Source organism: Pinus tabuliformis, chromosome 8 (assembly GCF_031772625.1).
Source record: "Pinus tabuliformis cultivar Carrire ecotype Pingquan chromosome 8, CPIR1, whole genome shotgun sequence".
Lineage (NCBI taxonomy): Eukaryota > Viridiplantae > Streptophyta > Pinopsida > Pinales > Pinaceae > Pinus > Pinus tabuliformis.
The window spans coordinates 1,905,687,661-1,905,706,721 of record NC_142294.1 but is presented as its reverse complement, the minus strand read 5'-3'; the positions used below and the strand labels follow the sequence as shown (position 1 = coordinate 1,905,706,721).

The 19,061-nt window shown below is 38.6% G+C and overlaps 1 protein-coding gene across 2 annotated transcripts in view; it reads right to left on the bottom strand.

Annotated features, from left to right (window-relative positions):
• MMH-1 (MUTM homolog-1) overlaps positions 1 to 19,061 on the bottom strand; it is a 318,479-nt gene that overhangs the window by 161,714 nt on the left and 137,704 nt on the right. The window lies entirely within an intron of this gene.

Genomic DNA, 19,061 nt, shown 5'->3' with positions numbered 1-19,061 from the left:
AGGAATGATGGAAATTCATCACAAACTGAGAAGAAGAACAAATAAAAAATTTAATATCCAATTTATTTCTAACAACGACTTGCTTTTGGAATGATGATAGATGATCTAAAGATGCATATTCTTATAAAACAATGCTTTTCCGCAAAACGTTACCTCAAACAATATGCTTTCCAAAGTAGTAACAAACCACAATCATACTCAAAACATGCATTTGTTTGCTCCAATCAAGATTCTACTTCTAGAATAATGGCAATCACTATAAATGGAACGTGGCACAGTGCCAACAAGGCAATGGTTATGAGGTCAACAAACAATTAGCCTTCAATTGAGATTTCAATCTCATCGTTGTCTACCCAACCTAAATGGGGTGATTTTTGAAGAAAAGATGTTTGGTGCACTTCTCAAGAAAATTTGGTAAAATAATGACCCCCTAAACCTGATGCTTAAGCCAAAGGAAATCTGCTCTATGTCGTGCAGTGCCTCTGGGCATGTTTCTTAAAAGCAGGTCTAATAAAAAAGTGACAAGATGTAACATCATCAGCAATGCTACAAACATGCTACAAAGAACAGAAAGGAAATTAATCATCTTAATATTCACTTATAAGACTCAAAGATACAACAACAAAAAGTATCGAAATGGTAATGCCTATGTTGGAGTATCCAAAAATACTGAAGGGGGGTGTGTGAATCAGTATTAACAATTTTTTAACATCAAAAACTTGTAAATGCATCCACACATATAAAGCAAAGCACAGAGATTTTTCCGTGGAAACCCAAACTTCAAAGCAAGAGAAAACCACAGAATTATTTTCTTAATATATTTATAAAGAGTACATTCAAATTTATCAACACCAACTGAAAGGAAGCACCAATCCGCTGATTTATCAGCACCAACTCCTCGATTTATCAACACCAACTCCCTGACTTATCAACACCAAAGCTTGTACAAGAGTCAATATTAGTCAAAGAAAGTCTACCCTCCTGGCAGTTGGACCTCTGTCCTTCACACAAGCACTCGATTTCACAAACACAACCTTCTTAGTTACAGAAGTTCCCTCAACAAATGATCCTTGAACTCAGCCTCCTTATCAGCAGAACTCGGCTTCAACAGGCCCCTCGCTAAGACTAAAACCTTCAAAAAGTGTGCGAAAAATCCTCCAAAATAAGCGAAAACCCTTCGAAAATGTGCCAAAAATCCTTCCCACGAAGTCTCTCTAAATAAGCTCCTCGACACCTCTAGTTCATGAGGTACAAACCTCATAAGTCCTCCTTTTCTTCACTTGATTAAACAAATCTGAATTTGCTTGAGCAAATGACTTGAAATGCTCCTTCCTGCGCCTATTTATAGTGCATTCGGGGTATAGATTGGGCTGTTGGAAAATCAAAGTAGTTATATTAGGGTTTGATTCTCCTTTCTTGATAATTACTTGTGAGTGTGTTGGCTTCTTTTACTTCTTTATTATCTTATCTTTCATCAAGCAATTACCATATTGGTGTATGAAGATCACAAAACAAGAAATGCAAGATATAGGCACTATGCCAGGGCAAAACCCCCTTCGAGGGGAAAACCCAGTCATGAAATTCTTCCTTTCAATAGTATTCTTTGAGACTCTTCACCCTAGACAAAGACCAGACCTTCCCTCTAAACCAAGTCAGCCTCTCAGATCTTCAACCCCTTTCCAGCAACTTCGACTAAGCAGCAGCTTCCGGCAATTGTGAAACTTGGAAGACTTCGATCTCCCAATCTAGGGCACGAAACAGAGAGAAAGAGGCACCAAAAGTTTGATTTTCTTCTTCTCCTTAGACTTCCCCAAATTCACACTTCTTTTGGCTTTCCGACAACAGACTTCGCACTTCCCCAGCTACTCTTGAGATATCGAACTAGCTTGAGATGTAATGCTCCAAATAACTTTGACTAGCTTGTATTTATAGGCTCCATGTGAGGTCGAATAAGTGTCCTTAGGTTGACTCGATCTCTTCTGGGCCGACTTGATGTGGAGGATACATAAATTACATTTGACTCAATACTTAACCTTTTTACATGATTCAAAAGCCTAAGAAGGGTCTCTTTAAAATTGCAATGACTCTATTGACTCAGAATAAATCCTAGAAGTCCTCAATGGGAATTTTGACCTAAAACATGGTGACCCATGCATGAAACCCATGCTTTAATAAGTCACAATAATAATAATAAAAATTATTTTCTATATTCTTTTAACAAGTATATTACAAGATGACCCAAATACATTAAATGAAGACCGAACCTAGTTACATTTTCCAACACTCCCTCTTAACTAGGGAGGTATTCATCATATACAACTACAAGGAAGATCTCAACTATATGAACCATGAAGAACTTTTAGGCACCGCAATGCCATGGACTAGATTCCTGACCAGGGCAACCTATCCATGTGGTCTCTCAATAATTTAGGCATCGCAATGCCATGGAATAGATTCCTTACCAGGGAAATCTATCCATGTGGGAATAAGGTGGACTCAAGCTTTCAGCCCCTCTAAGTACCATCAGGATTACTTGCTAATCACCAACCTAGAGATCCAAGTTTGTATCCAAAAACAGAGCTCAAAAAACCAACACCACCTTTCCAACTTCGGGACCTAGACATCAACACAAAGGGTCGGCTAGATCTCCTCCCAAGCAATGCTTCACTCACAAAGTCTCAATTCTCCTAGATCCAGAAGATCAAGGATAACCAATCTCTCCCAATCAAACTGATTGGTAACCAGCATGCTATCAACACCTTCGAGAGATTCACTTGTACAAACACAACCCCAATCAATAATACTTTCATATGTACATAATCAAATACAAACCTCTGGGGTCTTCCAAACAACTTGATGTTACTTCTCAACTTTTCATAGTAGGACTATCAACTGAATCTTTGACAAAAGATTCCTCAATCATACATTTTTCTTCCTACTTCATATGCAGCAACATATTCTTCAATCAGATCCTACTTTCCTTCTTTCAGCAGCACCTCAAAATGCATTCTCCAATTTCCTTCTCCTACTCATGGCCTTCACTAAAACTTACGATTGTTAGTCCTGGTCTAGTGCATGACACATGAAGCAGAGAATCATATATGTCACTCCCTCTTAAACAGAGAGGATCTAATCATTCCTATACAAGGAATATTCTCAACCATCCTCTTATCCTAGGGAGATTCCTTCCATTCAAGCTCCCTCTTAACCTAGGGAGATTTCATCTAGACCCCCTCTTAACAAATCAATCAAAACAAATCACAGCTTAGTGATTAACATAACCAACTTCCACCAGGGTTAGTTGCAAACCCTAGATTTTCAATCAAACATCAATCCCAACTAAAACTCAGATTTCAACAATCTTACACAAATCTCAAATTATCATATTGTCATCATACAACAGATATTTTCACTTCTACTAAGGTTTAACTCCAAAACCCTAGATTCCATTTCCACAATCTCAACAATCATTAAATAGATCCCAAATTGTTATATCCCACATACCAGAGAATTTAATTCCTACTAGAGTTTAGTTGCAAAACCCTAGATTTCCAAATATCATTATCCTAGAATCTCATACAAGGGCTTATATTATATCTTAAGACTTATGATCATCAATAACTAGGTCAACACATGTATCTAGGAATTCATTCCCATGCATAAGCATATCATATGTCCGACAACATTAATACATTAAACATACATTGACCTAGACCAAGCTAGGGTTTCGACCAAAATGGACACATATGCATATAGATCATATATATATATATATATATATATATATATATATATATATATATACCTAGGGTTTTATCATCATGCAAAGGCATTTCATATCATGTGTTAGACAAACCCAACTTCACAAAAATCAATAGACATTAGACATATAACAAACTTGATTAGACTAAGGTTTGATCAGACAAACACACACATACCAAGGAAATCATTTCTAAGACTTTATAAGGGTCTTACTTAGACATCCCACCAAAGCTTTAGGGTTTCAATGTAGAAACATAGCAAACCCGACATTGCCAATATTTCAAAAGTTTGGGATTTTATACTTTATCATTCAATCCTAACAAGTTAGGTCTTCCTGGTCATACCAAAATCTCAAACATGACATTATCAACAAAAACTTCAAATAGCATTTCTCAATAACCCTAAGCAGTTTAGGTTTTCAGTTATTCATATTAGCATACCCTTAGGTTAGGGTTTTCCAGAACCTATCTAGGGTTCTACAAAATCAGTTAAGAATATGAGTGGGGTGGGTAGATTTATCAAGTGACGAATCACCCAAAAACAAGAATCGTTATGATTCAATATAGCTAGACATAACAATGTTAGTAATAGATTGTCAAACGAATAAAGCTTTAATATAAAGATATCAATATATTGTAGTTTAAGGCATAACTTTGTGTCTTGACAAACCTTACCTTGGGTGGCTCTCTTCAAACTCCTTGAGGATATAGCAGATGTTTTCCTAATCAAGATGCAATCGATTTCTTAGAACTGTATTCCCCACCATTGTCAGACCTTAGGGTTTTTATCTTTCTTTCAGTTAGGGTTTCCACTTCAGCCCTAACCTCCTAGAACTTATCAAATACTTCATCTTTTGTTTTGAGAAGGTAGAGCCATGTCTTTCTAAAATGGTCATCAATAAATGTCACATAGTAGAGATGACCTCCAAGCTAAGTTGCACGATATGGGGAAACGGTACTGGTACGAAACGTGATCCCCCCAAATTTTGGAAACAGGGAAACGCTATATATATATAGATATTAGGACATTTAAGAAATATGTGCAATCATAAAGCATACATGATACATTATAATTTATTACATTATGATTAAATTGTCCAATGTCAATGCATAAACTATAAATCTCTAAATTTACATCACATTTACTCATGAATGATCACTCAAGGAAAAATAGCAATATCCAAAATCACCCACGAGAAATTTCTAATTTATTTTCACGTGCTTGATTGGGAGTCTCCTCCGGCATAGTCGAATGGCCTTAGTGCTCTTGAATAAATACAAGTTCCATACCCTAGCACCCTATGTGCTCTTGATCATTGGGAGTCTCCCCTACATATAGGGTTTGGTTCTCTTGATTAAATACAAGTTCCATACCCTAGTACATGACAAAATCCAATGGAAACATTACAATCCCCCCAATCCTGAAATCACGAAAAAATGATAAGTATGTTGGATTTTGAGTGAGATTTAAAATTCTACTTTCTCCATATAAAATCTAATGAGTGCGAAACCACTCTCAAACATCCAGACTCAGTTCATGGTAATGATAAAATTTAAGTAAAGGATGAAAATGAAAGATAAAGGAGAATATCACTTTTACTTTAAGAATTTAACATTACCATCAACTACATATCAACACTAGTGCCATAGGCTTGAACATTAGGCTGCCCCACTCAAAATAAAATTGTTTCCAATCTTCAATAGCTAAAAAAACAAAAACAAAAAAAAAGTCACTTTATCATTGAAATGTGGTTGTACGCCCTGGAAACACGTTTCACGACGTACCGGGCCACGTTTCCCCTATGTGAAACATGGAAGTACGGCATGAAACGCATATCTAGGTTGTACCAAATGTGTTTCCGTATCGTTTCTGCCCAAAAACGAGCTCAGGCCCAGTGTTTCCCGCAACGTCGCCTCCAAGTGATTTTTCAGACATGGGCCAACACACATCAGAATGGATGAGGTCTAATATCTCTTTAGACCTAGTTTAACTATTATGAAATGGCTTTCTTGTATGTTTTCCCAAAGAGCATCCCTTGCACACACCTTCATTATCCAGCTTCATATTAAGAATACCATGAACCAGTTGACTAAGAGTAGGAATGACCTTATCATGTAGATGACCATACCTCCTATGCCACATCTCAATGGGACTTATTTCCATATGAACCAAAGCTTGAGGAGGTGGTGTAATGACCCTATAAAGACTTCCTTCACGAACTCCAATAACCCTAGCTTTATCGATGCTAGAGTCTAGAACATATAGAATATTGTTGAGGTGCAGATTCGATCCATTATCCAGCTTCAACGATGTTGATCCTAGGCCTCCAACAGCATAGCTTTTGTTGTCACCCAATTCCATTACATGAGAAGATGGCTCCTTTGATAGTGTATGAAGTTGTTTACTTTCTTCTGTTATGTGTCTCAATGCTTGACTATCAATGATCCATGCATTGTCATCATTAAGAGAACCTATAAGAGCAGCCAAGAATCCTTGACTTTTGACCTTGTTGAATAAGTAATAGATGACCTTCTTGACCCAGCTTCCACCAGTGTTGATACCTATTCTTATGTAGTTCATCAAAGAGGGAGAATCCATGCCAACAAAGTGATATTTGATTCTTCCTGACCTAAGTCACCTGACATGGGGATACGAGATTCGACGGACACAGGGATTCGAGTGTCAAATACAAATACGTTGACCCCCCGGAACAGGACACATTCGGATACGTTATATATTATTTTATTAAAATATACACACACACACATATATATATATATTAAAAATTAGATATTTCTTACACCTTCTCCTATCCTCATTTCCCTACTCATTGGCCAGATGAGAGGTACTTCCCATGAGTCCCAGACTGCATGGGTAGGATGTGTAGGCAGGAGAAGGTGAACCACTCATCCTGCTCATATGCCATAGGAGAAGGTGAACCACTCATCCTATGCATATCTTAACATGGGGTATCACAAGGGAAGGTGACCACTCACCCTATAGTCGCTCATTGCTCCAAGAAGTACCCCAAGCCCCTCGGAGCTCCCAGAACTCAACATCCATCTCATGCAGGACCCTCATAAGAAGGTCTCTCCACGACTCCAAGTCATTCACGGAAGGTTAAGAATTTGACCTTCCCCAGGGGCTTCGTAAGAATATCTACGACCTGATCATCAGTCCCAATATGATGGAGTCACATTGCTCCCCCTAGTACCATATCCCGGATAAAGTGGTACCCGATATCAATATGCTTGGAGCGGTCATGCAACACGGGATTCTCATAAAGACGAATCCCACTCTGGTTGTCGCAATAGATCATGGTGGTATCCAGCACATGTCCAAACAGCTCATTAAAGAGCTTCCTCAACCAAACAACGTCACAAGAGACCATACTAGAAGCAATATTTTTAGCCTCAGCGGTGCTCAAGGCAACCGACTTCTACTTCCTACTCATTCATGATATCAAACCAGAACCTAGAGAGAGGCAACATCCAGATGTGCTTTTGCAATCCACCACACTGCCAGCCCAGTGAACATCAAAGTAACCATGGAGCCTCACATTCCCGAAAACGTATCCCAGTCCATAAGTGATTGTGCCCCAGAGATATCTCAAGATATTCTTGGCAACAATCCAATGTATGTGATGAGGTTCAACCATAAACTGACTCAATGTATTCACTGCAAAACATATGTTTGGACGAGAGTTCAACAAGAACATCAGGGCCCCCACAAGTTGACGATACTCAGGAGTCAGAAGGATTTCCTAAATCGAGCCAAGCAACATTTCTGCATAACTTCTTGAAGTTAAGTTCCATCGGAGTAGTCACGAACTTGTAGGCCACCATCCCAAATCTTTCAAGCAGCTTCATGATGTATTTTCGTTGAGAAAGGAAAATCTCACTTGGCTTTTGCCAGACCTCCAACCCTTGGAAGTAATGCATCAATCCTAGGTCCTTTATCTCGAATTCGGAATCCAACTCCCTCTCGCATTAATGAATAAGAGGGTCTGCACCTGTCAGAAAGAGAGCGTCCGCATAAAGTACCAAGATGAGAGGTTTATCATTCTCAACCTTAAAGTAAAGGTTTGGATCAGCTTCACTTCTTGTAAATCCCAGCTTCATCAGATAGTTGTTGATCCTCTCATACCAAGCTCGAGGAGCTTGCTTCAACCCATAGAGGGCTTTCTTCAACCTGCATACATGTGACTGACAATCTTGAACTTCGAACCCCTCAGGTTCTTCTACATAGACTGTTATGAAACCAGCTCAAGAAAAGATAGAAAAGATAGATCAACGCCTTAGAATTCAGCCTCTTTGAGGGGGCAACCTCCTTTACATTACATAAATGAACAATTCTTGGATGATACAAATGACAAAACCTCCTTTCTATATATAGGAGTCTAAGGAGTCACAATATAATCCAGCCGACCTAACAATAATAATATAAAGCCACAAAAATAACAATAGAGGGATTCTATGGGGCACAGAAATAACAACATGGGGGTAATAGGGGCACAACAATATAAATAAGGGGTATAACTACAATAGTAATGGGGTAATCACTAGTATTATAGGGACCCAACATGCCCCTCTCCTTCAAAAAAGTGTTGTCCTCAACGCTTGAGTAGTTCTGGATACTTCTGCATAAAATTCTCATCCTCCCATGTGGAATCTTTAGCGGATAAGTTCTTCCACTTGATAAGATACTCTGAAATTGATCGATTTCGTAGCTGTCGAGTTCTTGTTTCTGTGACTGCTTCCGGTTCCAATATAATTTTTCCTTCCTCGTCAAGTTTTGGCAATATTGTTTGAACTGGGAGCTTGTCACCTATAACCTTCTTTAAACATGAAACATGGAAAACTGGGTGCAATCGAGAAGCTGCAGGAAGCTCCAATTTGTATGCCATAGTACCAATCTTTTGCAACACCTTGTACGGACCATAATACTTTGGTGATAATTTATTATCTTTCTTAGCTTGCTTTAGGGACATTTGCTTATATGGTTGTAGCCGTAGGAATACCCAATCACCTACATCAAAACTTCTTTCACTGCGATGTTGATCTGCCCGTTGTTTCATTCTATTTTGTGCCAACACGAGGTTATCCTTTAAGAGTTGGAGGACTTGTTGTTGATGTTCGATGTGATGTTCCACTGCCTGAACCTTAGAATTTTCTCTTAAATATGATGTGATGGATGGTGGTTGATACCCATAAAGTGCCATAAATGGGGTCATTTGTGTTGTTGTATGGAAGGAAGTGTTATACCACCATTCAGCCAGAGGCAACCATTTGACCCATTGTGTCTCTTTATCAAATACAAAGCAACGAAGATATCCTTCCAAACATTTGTTTACTATCTTAGTTTGCCCATCAGATTGAGGATGATAAGATGAGCTATGAGCTAACTGAGTACCAAGACAAGAAAATAATTATGTCCAAAAATTTCCAGTGAAAATGGGATCTCTGTCACTTACAATAATCTTTGGGTTTCCATGTAGCTTTTGAACTGTTTCCATAAATGCAGTAGAAACTGTACTGGCTTTAAATGGATGTGATAATGCACAAAAGTGTGCATACTTGGTAAGTCTGTCAACTACCACCATGATGACACTCTTTCCCTCAGACTTGGGTAAACCTGTGATAAAATCCATTGAAACCTCCTCCCAACGTTGGCTTGGAATGGATAAAGGTTGTAATAGACCCGGTGTCTTAATTGTTTCAACTTTATTTTGTTGGCAAAGCAAACATTCCGCCACAAACTTTTGAATGTCTGATTTAAGGCCATCCCAAAAAAATTCCTTCTTAACCCTGTGGTAAGTTTTTAAAAATCCTGAGTGCCCTCCTAAGGGAGAAGTGTGCAATTCCATAAGAATCTTTTGTTTTAGCTGGGAATTTTTATAGAGGTATAACCGATCTTTGTACCATAATGAATCATTTTGCCAGCTAAATGTATCAGACGTACTAGAATCTTGTTGTAGCTTTCGAATAAGTGCCCACACTTCTTCATCATTCTTCCATTCCTCCCTTGCTTCCTTTATCCAATCTGGTTGGATAATAGAAATGGCGCACAACAATGCTTCCACATCCTCATCCTTTCTTGAGAGTGCATCTGCCACCACATTTTGCTTCCCTTTTTTGTAGATGATTTCAAACTCATAACCCAACATCTTTGTGACCCACTTTTGTTGCTCTTCAGAGGATAATCTTTGTTCTAAAAAGTATTTAAGGCTATCATGATCCGTTTTTACCTTGAAGTGTCTTCCCATTAAGTAGGGTTGCCATTTCTTAAGTGCATGGAGTATTGCCAACATTTCCTTCTCATAAATAGCTTTGCCTAAAAACTTTCCCTTGATTGGACGACTTTCAAAAGCAATGGGTCTTTCATCTTGCATTAGAACAGCACCAATTCCATTTCCTGAAGCATCACATTCCACAATAAAGGTTTTTGTGAAGTCCGGTGTAGCTAAGACCGGTGCTTGGCACATTGCCTCTTTAAGATGTTCAAAGGCCTTTGTTGCTTCCAGAGTCCATGAAAATGCATCTTTCTTCAATAATGTTCTTAGAGGTGCTGCTATTCTCCCATAATTCTTAACAAACTTGCGATAATACCTGTCAACCCAAGAAATCCTCGCAGATGCTTTATGGATGTGGGGATTTTCCATTCCTTAATGGCTTTAATTTTGCTAGGGTTTACCTTAACTCCTTCATGAGATACAATATGACCCAAATATTCCACCTCCTGGACTCCAAAGGAACATTTGGATCTTTTTGCATATAATTGTTTCTCCTCCAATAGTTGTAGCACCTTGTCAACATGTTCAACATGATCCTTCCAAGACTTGTTGTAGACTAGTATATCATCATAAAATACTAACACAAATTTTCTAAGGAATGGTTTGAAAATTGAATTCATCAAACCTTGAAATGTTGAAGGTGCATTAGTAAGGCCAAAAGGCATGACCAAAAATTCATAATGACCCTCATGAGTTCTAAATGTCGTTTTCGGAATGTCTTCAATCTTCATTCTGATTTGATGATATCTCGAACGAAGATCCAACTTGGTGAAGTAAATTGATCCATGCAATTCATCCAGTAATTCATCAATGACAGGAATGGGGAACTTATCTTTAATAGTGAGCTTGTTGAGCTCCCTATAATCCGGACACATGCGCCATGATCCATCCTTCTTGTGCACCAATACTACTGGAGCAGAGAAAGAACTTTGACTTGGTTGAATTATACCAGCCTCTAGCATTTCTGCAACCATACGTTCAATTTCACTTTTTTGGACATAGGGATATCTATACGGCCTGATGTTTGGAGGAACACTTCCTAGAATCAGATGAATAGCATGATCATGATCACGCATAGGTGGGAGACCTTTGGGAGTCTCAAATACCTTGGAATGATTGTCCAGGACTTTTTGGAGATCTGGAGAAATAGATGATTCCGATGTGGAAACATCTAGCGAACATAATTGTGCAATTACACCTCTTTGCTCCTTTTTTAGAAGCTTTGTCATACCATTAGAGCTGATTATCTTTCCTGGTTTCCCTGCAATACCCCTTAATTCAACTTCCTTTCCTTCCGTAGAAAATTTGATGAAAAGTTCTTGAAAATTAAAAGCTATTGTACCCAAGGATTGTAGCTGTTATCACTAGGAACTATAGTTCATGTATATAAGATTGTCCATAAGTTTTTATAAAGTATTGAGGTCTTGTAAATAGGTTTGTTAGTTGATGTCAATTTCAAATTTGAAATTCAAGAGTTGTGGATGAGAATTCGTGTAAAGGCAAGATCATTAGACACCCTCCATCATTGTTAGTTATGTCATGTCATGTCATTGGTACTTTGCGCAGTTTCGCAGCGCGGGTATGATGTCTTTGGTACTTGCGCAGTTTCGCAGCGCGGGTGTGATTGGTCAGTTTTGCTGCGAAATAATGTTTGCGTGTTTTCGTAGCGCTCTGTTTGTCAGCGATTTCGTAGCGCATCCTCTTAAATTTGAACTGCCCGCGCTACGAAATCGGAGTTTCAGGGTTTTTTGCAGCGTTTTTCTCTGAATGTCTAATCCGAGAGTAGTGAGTCACAAATCCGGTCATGATTGTCTTTTCACACCCTTTCTATGTCATGATTAGCCATTATTTTGCCATAAGGTCCGAAGTCATATAGTTGTGTGTCAGTTTGGAGGACGTTATAGGGGGTGGTCATTCCATAATGAGTTCTTCATATCATATGAATGTTTTTGCTCTATGAAAAGCCTGAGCTTTGTTTTAAACGGACTACTGCAAGCGAGCCTGCTCTCTACAGCTAAAGATTGTTTTCGTGCTGCAAACCACCGTCATTCCCTTGTGTAAAAATACTCAAAGAAGCATGGAAAGAAAGGAACACCGTTCGGGTAAATGTGTGAGAACAAAGCCGGAGGGGTTAGATGTAACTCTCAGAGATGAGGAGGTAGCAAAGGCATTTCGAAGTGCTGGTTGTTGGCGATTTTGTGAAAAATTAAAGGGTGGACATGCAGAAGTGACCAAGGCATTTGCATTGAACTTCACTGGACTGAATTCGAAGGTGGCCATGTTGGAGTTTCCGGTGTCCCCTGAAGTCATTTCTACTGTCACAGAAATCCCGAGGGGTGGCCAAGAGTGGTTCAAGAATTTCAAGTTTGACATGGGTCCGTGTAAGGAGTTCTTGAAGGCACCTTATGTAGATGAAGATCTCACTAAAGCTGTCCCAAGGAGCTATCTAAAGGAGAATTATGCTATGCTATTGACATGTATCCAGAAGTACCTGACATGTGAGGGTAGGTACAACAAAGTCTACTCATACCACTTCAAGCTGCTGTTACACTTCACTGGTAAGAGTTCAATAGACATACCTTTTTACTTGTTCAGGAGTATTAGCAAGATGTGTGATAAGATTCAGTTAAAGAAAGATGCTTATGAAACATCTCTTTTTCATCATGGTCTGGTTAAATTGCTGGTGTTGGATAGCCTACATAAAATTGGTAAAGACTGGGATTCATTTGTGTTTATGGCCGGTTTCCCAAGTAAAACGGGCCTCACTCCATTACCTGTAAGAGAAAGAGAAGAAAGGAGTGAGGAAACTACTTTGGCTGAAATTAGGAGAGAAATAACAGACCATAAGAAGCCCAAAGCTAAAACAAAGAAATCAGAGAGGTCTGTAACAGTTAAAGAAACACCTGAAGCATCAATGAAGAAAACTCCTAAGCCAGCAGTTAAAGAAACACCTGAAGCATCAGTAGATAAAACTTCAAAATCATCTAGAGTATCTGAAAAGGAAACCTCTAAGTCATCTCCTAAGGAAACACCTCAGTCATCAAAACAGAAGACTCACAAAAGAAAAGATGAAACTAAATCCAGTGAAGTTGAAAGGGTTTCAAGGGTGAGAACTAGAGGCCAGCTAAGCAAAGAAAAAGGAAAGTCAGCCCCTGTGGAAGAAAGTCCTATTTCAAAGGGTAGTTTAAATGACTTACTTGAAGCCATTGAATTAGAGCAAGATCATCCAATCCAAATTGAACCACTTGAACTTGAGCAAGATCAATTGGTATCACCAATGCATATTGATCTAACACAATCCTCACCTGAAAGTTCTAAGAAGTCAAAGGCTTCTAAAAGGTTAAAGTTTGAAGAACCAAGTGAAGAGTATGCCTTTAAACCACGCAGACCAATGACTAGAAGGCAAATGAAAGAAGTGGAAAAAGCTCAGAAAGAGAAAGCACCTTCAGAGATGCCTAGGACAGAGGCACTTGAAATCTTCTCTGAAATAATCCAAGCAGCTAAAAACAAGAACAAGGATAATAAGGTTGTTATCAGTCAAAGTGGAAATGTGATTGCCATTAAGAAACAAGCTGGAGCAAGTAAGGAAATACCTCAGGTTCAAAATGTTTTTAAAGAAAAGGCAGTAAGATATACAAGCTATAAGAAAGCTGTAATGAAAGGTAAAACAAGTTTGATCAGTCAAGCTAGCTCAGTATCTGATGCCTATGTATGGACAGTGCCAGCTCTGAAGCAGGCAAAGATTATGAAACAAATGAATGCAAGTCTAAGAGCAGAGAACAAGAAGTTGAAGGAAGAAGTCATCAGCCTGAAAGAAAAGCTAGACAAACTAGCTAAATGATTCAAGGAGGAATGTGTTTTCCAAATTTTGATATATTTTGGCCATCGTCTTTTTAAAGCTTTTTGAGACTTTTTGATGTCCTTACACCTGTATAGAATGACTGAAGAAATCACAGACTTGAGTTATTGTTGCTTTAAGGTTCATGTATTTAATTTTGATGACCTACAGCAGTTTCGTAGCGCGCTACGAAACTGCTGTAGATGACTGGTTATGTTGAAAACTTGAGTTTGAATGCTGAGGTCAGCAAATATTTAAAGAGATGACTTAATGCCAGCATGGAGGTTATAGAAGGTCAGTCAGATATTTAAAAAAGGATGCCAGGTGTAAATATTCGAAGAAAAGGTGAAGTTTTGTCTTTTGTTGAAAGTTTCACTTTATGTCCGAGTTTTTAGGGTTATGATAGAGCTGCTGAGGTGTTAAGTGATACACTTGTCTAGTTATGGGATGGCCAGATCATGAGTTTTCTTCAGTTACACGGGATTATCCAAGGATTAAATGGCTTGAAACTGGATCATTAATACATGAACACCGATGGGAGGCAGCAACCGTGAATATAGGCTTCATTTTCTTATTGGTTGATGAATCATCTTTGCATCAGGCATCCGAAGCTGTTCATACATTGAATCTGCTTTCAGTTTGGTTTGGTTATTATTGTAATGCTACAGGTGGCAAGCTCCAAGAACGCAGCAAAGTATACGAGGAGAAAGACTTAAAGTGCCAATGTGATGGAGTCCTCTGTTTTCGTAGCACCATATCTCTTGTAATCAATTAGTTTGTTTATGATATAGTTAAGATCATTAATGTCAAAATTCCGAGCTCCCTTCATGCTTGTTGAGGAGTCTCATGCAGTAGTGTTTTGATTGGCTATATATAGGAATAACTTTTATGTAAAAAAGGTTGGATACTTTATAGAAAAACAGTGTTGTTTTGGGCCATTGTAAGACCTTTTTTGACAGTAATAGTAAAACAGAGTTATTCTCTTCTCAAGATTCTCGAAGGATTGTCATGTTCAAATGTAGTGATGGTGTTTTATACTTTATGTTCTTTTATAGTCTTGTTGTAATGCAATCACTCAGAATTCATAATTATATGCTCTGACTTCCTGTGTATTCAGCAAGCTATGTTTTGGTGGAGTATGTTTGACATGTAATGCTAAGAGCCTTGATTTCCATGAGATCACTGTGTTTTCCTTGTTTACTTAATATTATAGACTCCATAGCCCAATGAGAGCCAGTTTGATGTGTTTCCAACCAGTTATGCTTTCATAAGTGAATAAAGAGTTAGCCATCTAGTGTTTGAAGGATTTTATCAAGAGTTGTGAGAGAGCCCTCTTTGATCAAAGAGGCTAATCTTTGGTCTAAAGATAGGTTGAAATAGTTACATGAAATCTTACTTGGTTGCAGCCCTCAGTAGTGATTTTGTGATAACAGTAGCCATTGGACTCCACATCAGCACCTCCCATTGGAATGGAAAGCATTGGGCTAGTCAATACATATTCTCCCATGGATAGCTTGATATTATGGCACCTTCCAAAGCAATTTATTGTTCCTCCATTTGCAATCATCACTTGACACTCTGGTGCTGGATATAGGAAGCAATTCAATTCTTTTGCTACCCTAAAATGAATAAAATTGTGGGTGCTTCCTGAATCAATCAACACTATTACCTTTTTCTTCTTGATTTGTCCTTCTATCTTAATGGTTTGAGGAGTGGTAATTCCCGCCAATGCATTACAAGATATGGCCGGATTTATTTGTTCTTCATCTAGGCTTTGTTCCTAGAGTATATCTTCTTCTTTTGACCTTTCTTGCTCCTTTTCTTCTTCCTCTTCACAATCTATGTAGAATAATTTCTTCTCAGCACACTTATAACCTTTAGTGTATTTGCTATCACAACTATAACAAAGCTCTTTTGCTCTTTTTTCTTCCAATTGTTGTGGTGTCAACCTTATAGGTTGTGGAAGACTAGGGGCAACAACACTTCCATCTTTATAGTTGTGAGTGGTATGCTTCCTGGTTGCCATAATTTTGCTTTCCATTTTTCTTGCTAACCTGAATGCCTTCTCTAATGAATCAGGTTCCCAAAGGCGAACATCATGTTGGATATTATCCTTTAAAGACCCTATGAACACATCAATCCTATGCTCCTCTGGAATATCTTTTACCCTTATGTTCAATTTTTGGAACTCCTCAATGTGCTCCATTACTGAACCCTTTTGTTTGAGACTTATCAATTGGCTAAAAAAAGTGTTGCTTTTTGTATCTTCAAAATGTGCTATCAATTCTTCCGTAAAAATTGCCCAAGTGATAGATTTTTTACGAGAGCAAAGCCATTGATACCATACAAACTGATTTGGTTCCAAATATACAGTTGCCATACGTACCTTTTGTGTGTTTTGCACATTATTGAGATCGAAGAACTGCTCCATCTGTAATATCCATGTGGCGGGATCCTTGCCATCAAACTTCCTCATATCAATTTTTGGAATATGGTGGGTCTTCGATCCAACATTAGAGTCTATGGAATCATGATTAACATTACTTTTGTTCACATCATGAGTTTCCTTTACAACCTTTTCACCATTAGTAAGTATTTCTTGTAGAAAATTTGTCAAATCTATCTTCAAATCTGCCATGTCTCTCTTCAAATCTGTCTTCGAATCATCCATCTTAGCTTCCATGCCTTTTATCTTAGATTCCACGCCATTTATCTTAGATTCCACTCCATTTATCTTAGCTTCTGTTAGCTTTTGTGAGCATGACATTTGTTGCACTTGTTCTTGTAATTTTGATATATCATGTAGCATTTCTTCCTCTTCTTCATGAGTCATGCTAGAGCTTTCAGGTTCCTTACTAGGTGTTTGCATTTTCTTTCCTCGGGGCATCAGTTACCGATAATAATGCTTTACTATGCCCTTTGAATTCCGTTAAACCAAGCTTACACAAAAATTTAAAAAATACTACACACCTTTTTTCACTTTATAGAAGCCTGATATTGAATCTGATGTGTCTCTGTAATTTCGGATCATCCAGTTCTGAAATTGCGACCTATAGTAGCCTTCCGCGTCCTCTTTCCAATGCCGCAAGTCTGACCCAAATTGGATTCTCCAAGGAAGAGTTATGTGAAATCTCCCACAGTGACTTGCTTTTAGACTAGTTCAGTAGAGCGAACTTGTACGACGTGCCACGAGTCACTGTTTCAACCTTTGGATCTGAAACACGCATACAAGAAACTACAGTCCGTCCTCTTTCTGTACCTTCTTACGAAATTTCAATCCAATCCCTAGAGAGAAAGTTATGACGATTTTCCCCAGGTCACCTGTTTTGAATGTAATTCAGGAGTCTGCAAAAAGACCAACTTCCTCAGATCATATCTCTGCAAATATCGCGCGAAAAGCTCTGAAATTCGGACCCAAGGTTCAGCGCGATTTCTTCTCAAATGGGTTTTTTTTTGCGACTTCTGAAACGTCACAGAAAAAAAGTTATAGCGAAAATGCCACGCTGACCTGTTTGGAGCAGCGAAACCCTAGAATCCAAAGCTCTGATACCAAATGTTATGAAACCAGCGCAAGAAAAGATAGATCAACGCCTTAGAATTCAGCCTCTTTGAGGGGGCAACCTCCTTTACATTACATAAATGAACAATTCTTGGATGATACAAATGACAAAACCTCCTTTCTATATATAGGAGTCTAAGGAGTCACAATATAATCCAGCCGACCTAACAATAATAATATAAAGCCACAAAAATAACAATAGAGGGATTCTATGGGGCACAGAAATAACAACATGGGGGTAATAGGGGCACAACAATATAAATAAGGGGTATAACTACAATAGTAATGGGGTAATCACTAGTATTATAGGGACCCAACATAGACTTCCTCCTTAATTCAATCATGCAAGAAGGCGATCTTGACATCCATCTGGTGTAGATTCCATCGTTGCGAGGTAGCAAGGGCTATAATCGAGCGAATGGTGGTGTATCGAGCAACAAGTGCAAATATCTCATAGTAGTCCACACCTTCCTTTTGAGACAAGCCTCGAGCAACAAATATGGCCTTGAACTTTTCAGCACTTCAATCAGCTCCATGCTTGATCTTGTAGAGCCATTTTTAGGTGACAACGGATTTGTCCTTGGGTCTAGGGACCGCATCCCAGACATCATTCTTCATAATCAACTCATACTCTTCGTTCATAGCGTCCTTCCAAACTTGGTGCTTCACAGCTTCTTTGAACGTGCAAGGCTCAGATTGAAAAATGGTGCTCATGGCAGTTAAGTTACCTATTCGGCTCCTTACTTCCATGAAATGTCCCTCTTGGTGCAACATGTCTCTCGACATTTTCGAGAGTTTCCCTAAGCCATGAGGGTCTCCCTTTTAAGGAGGAGGGCTCATGAGGAGGTGGATTAATGGGATCCATTGGTCCTTCAACATCGAGCATCGGCTCATCCTACGGTACTCCCTACTTTCCTGAATCTGCTTCTTTGTCCTTTCTTGGAATAGGAAGGTTACTAATCTTTCCAAGGGCAGCATCTTCATCAAAGATAACATCATGACTTATCTCCACTTCTCTTTGAATAGGCACATAGATTCTAGATGCCTTTGAAGTTTCATTGTAGCCCACAAATGTTTCTTTCTTCCCAGATGCATCCAATTTGCTTCAATTTTCTTTCAGCACATGAAAATACACGGGGCTACCAAAAATTCTAAAATGAGAAACATCAGGGTTCTTACTGGTGAGAACTTCTTCAGGAGTTATGGAGTCCAATGCTTGATGTGGGCATCTATTTCGAACATACACGACCGTGTTGGTAGCTTCTCCCCATAGGAACTTCGGAAGGCTTTGATCATGAAGCATGGCATAAGTGGCTTCTATAATATAACGATTCTTCCTTTCAGCAACACCATTTTGCTCAGGAGTATATGTTGTAGTAATCTCCCTCTTAATGTCAGCTTCTCTACAATAGTCATTGAACTCAATTGACTCATATTCGGTTCCATTATTGGTCCTCAGTATTTTGATCTTCTTCCCGGTTTGATTTTCGACCAAGGCATTGAAATAACGGAATCATGAGAATACCTCGTCCTTCTTCTTCAAGAAATATATCCAAGTTTTGCGAGAGAAATCATCCACAAAGATAGCATAATATAAATATCCTCCTAAA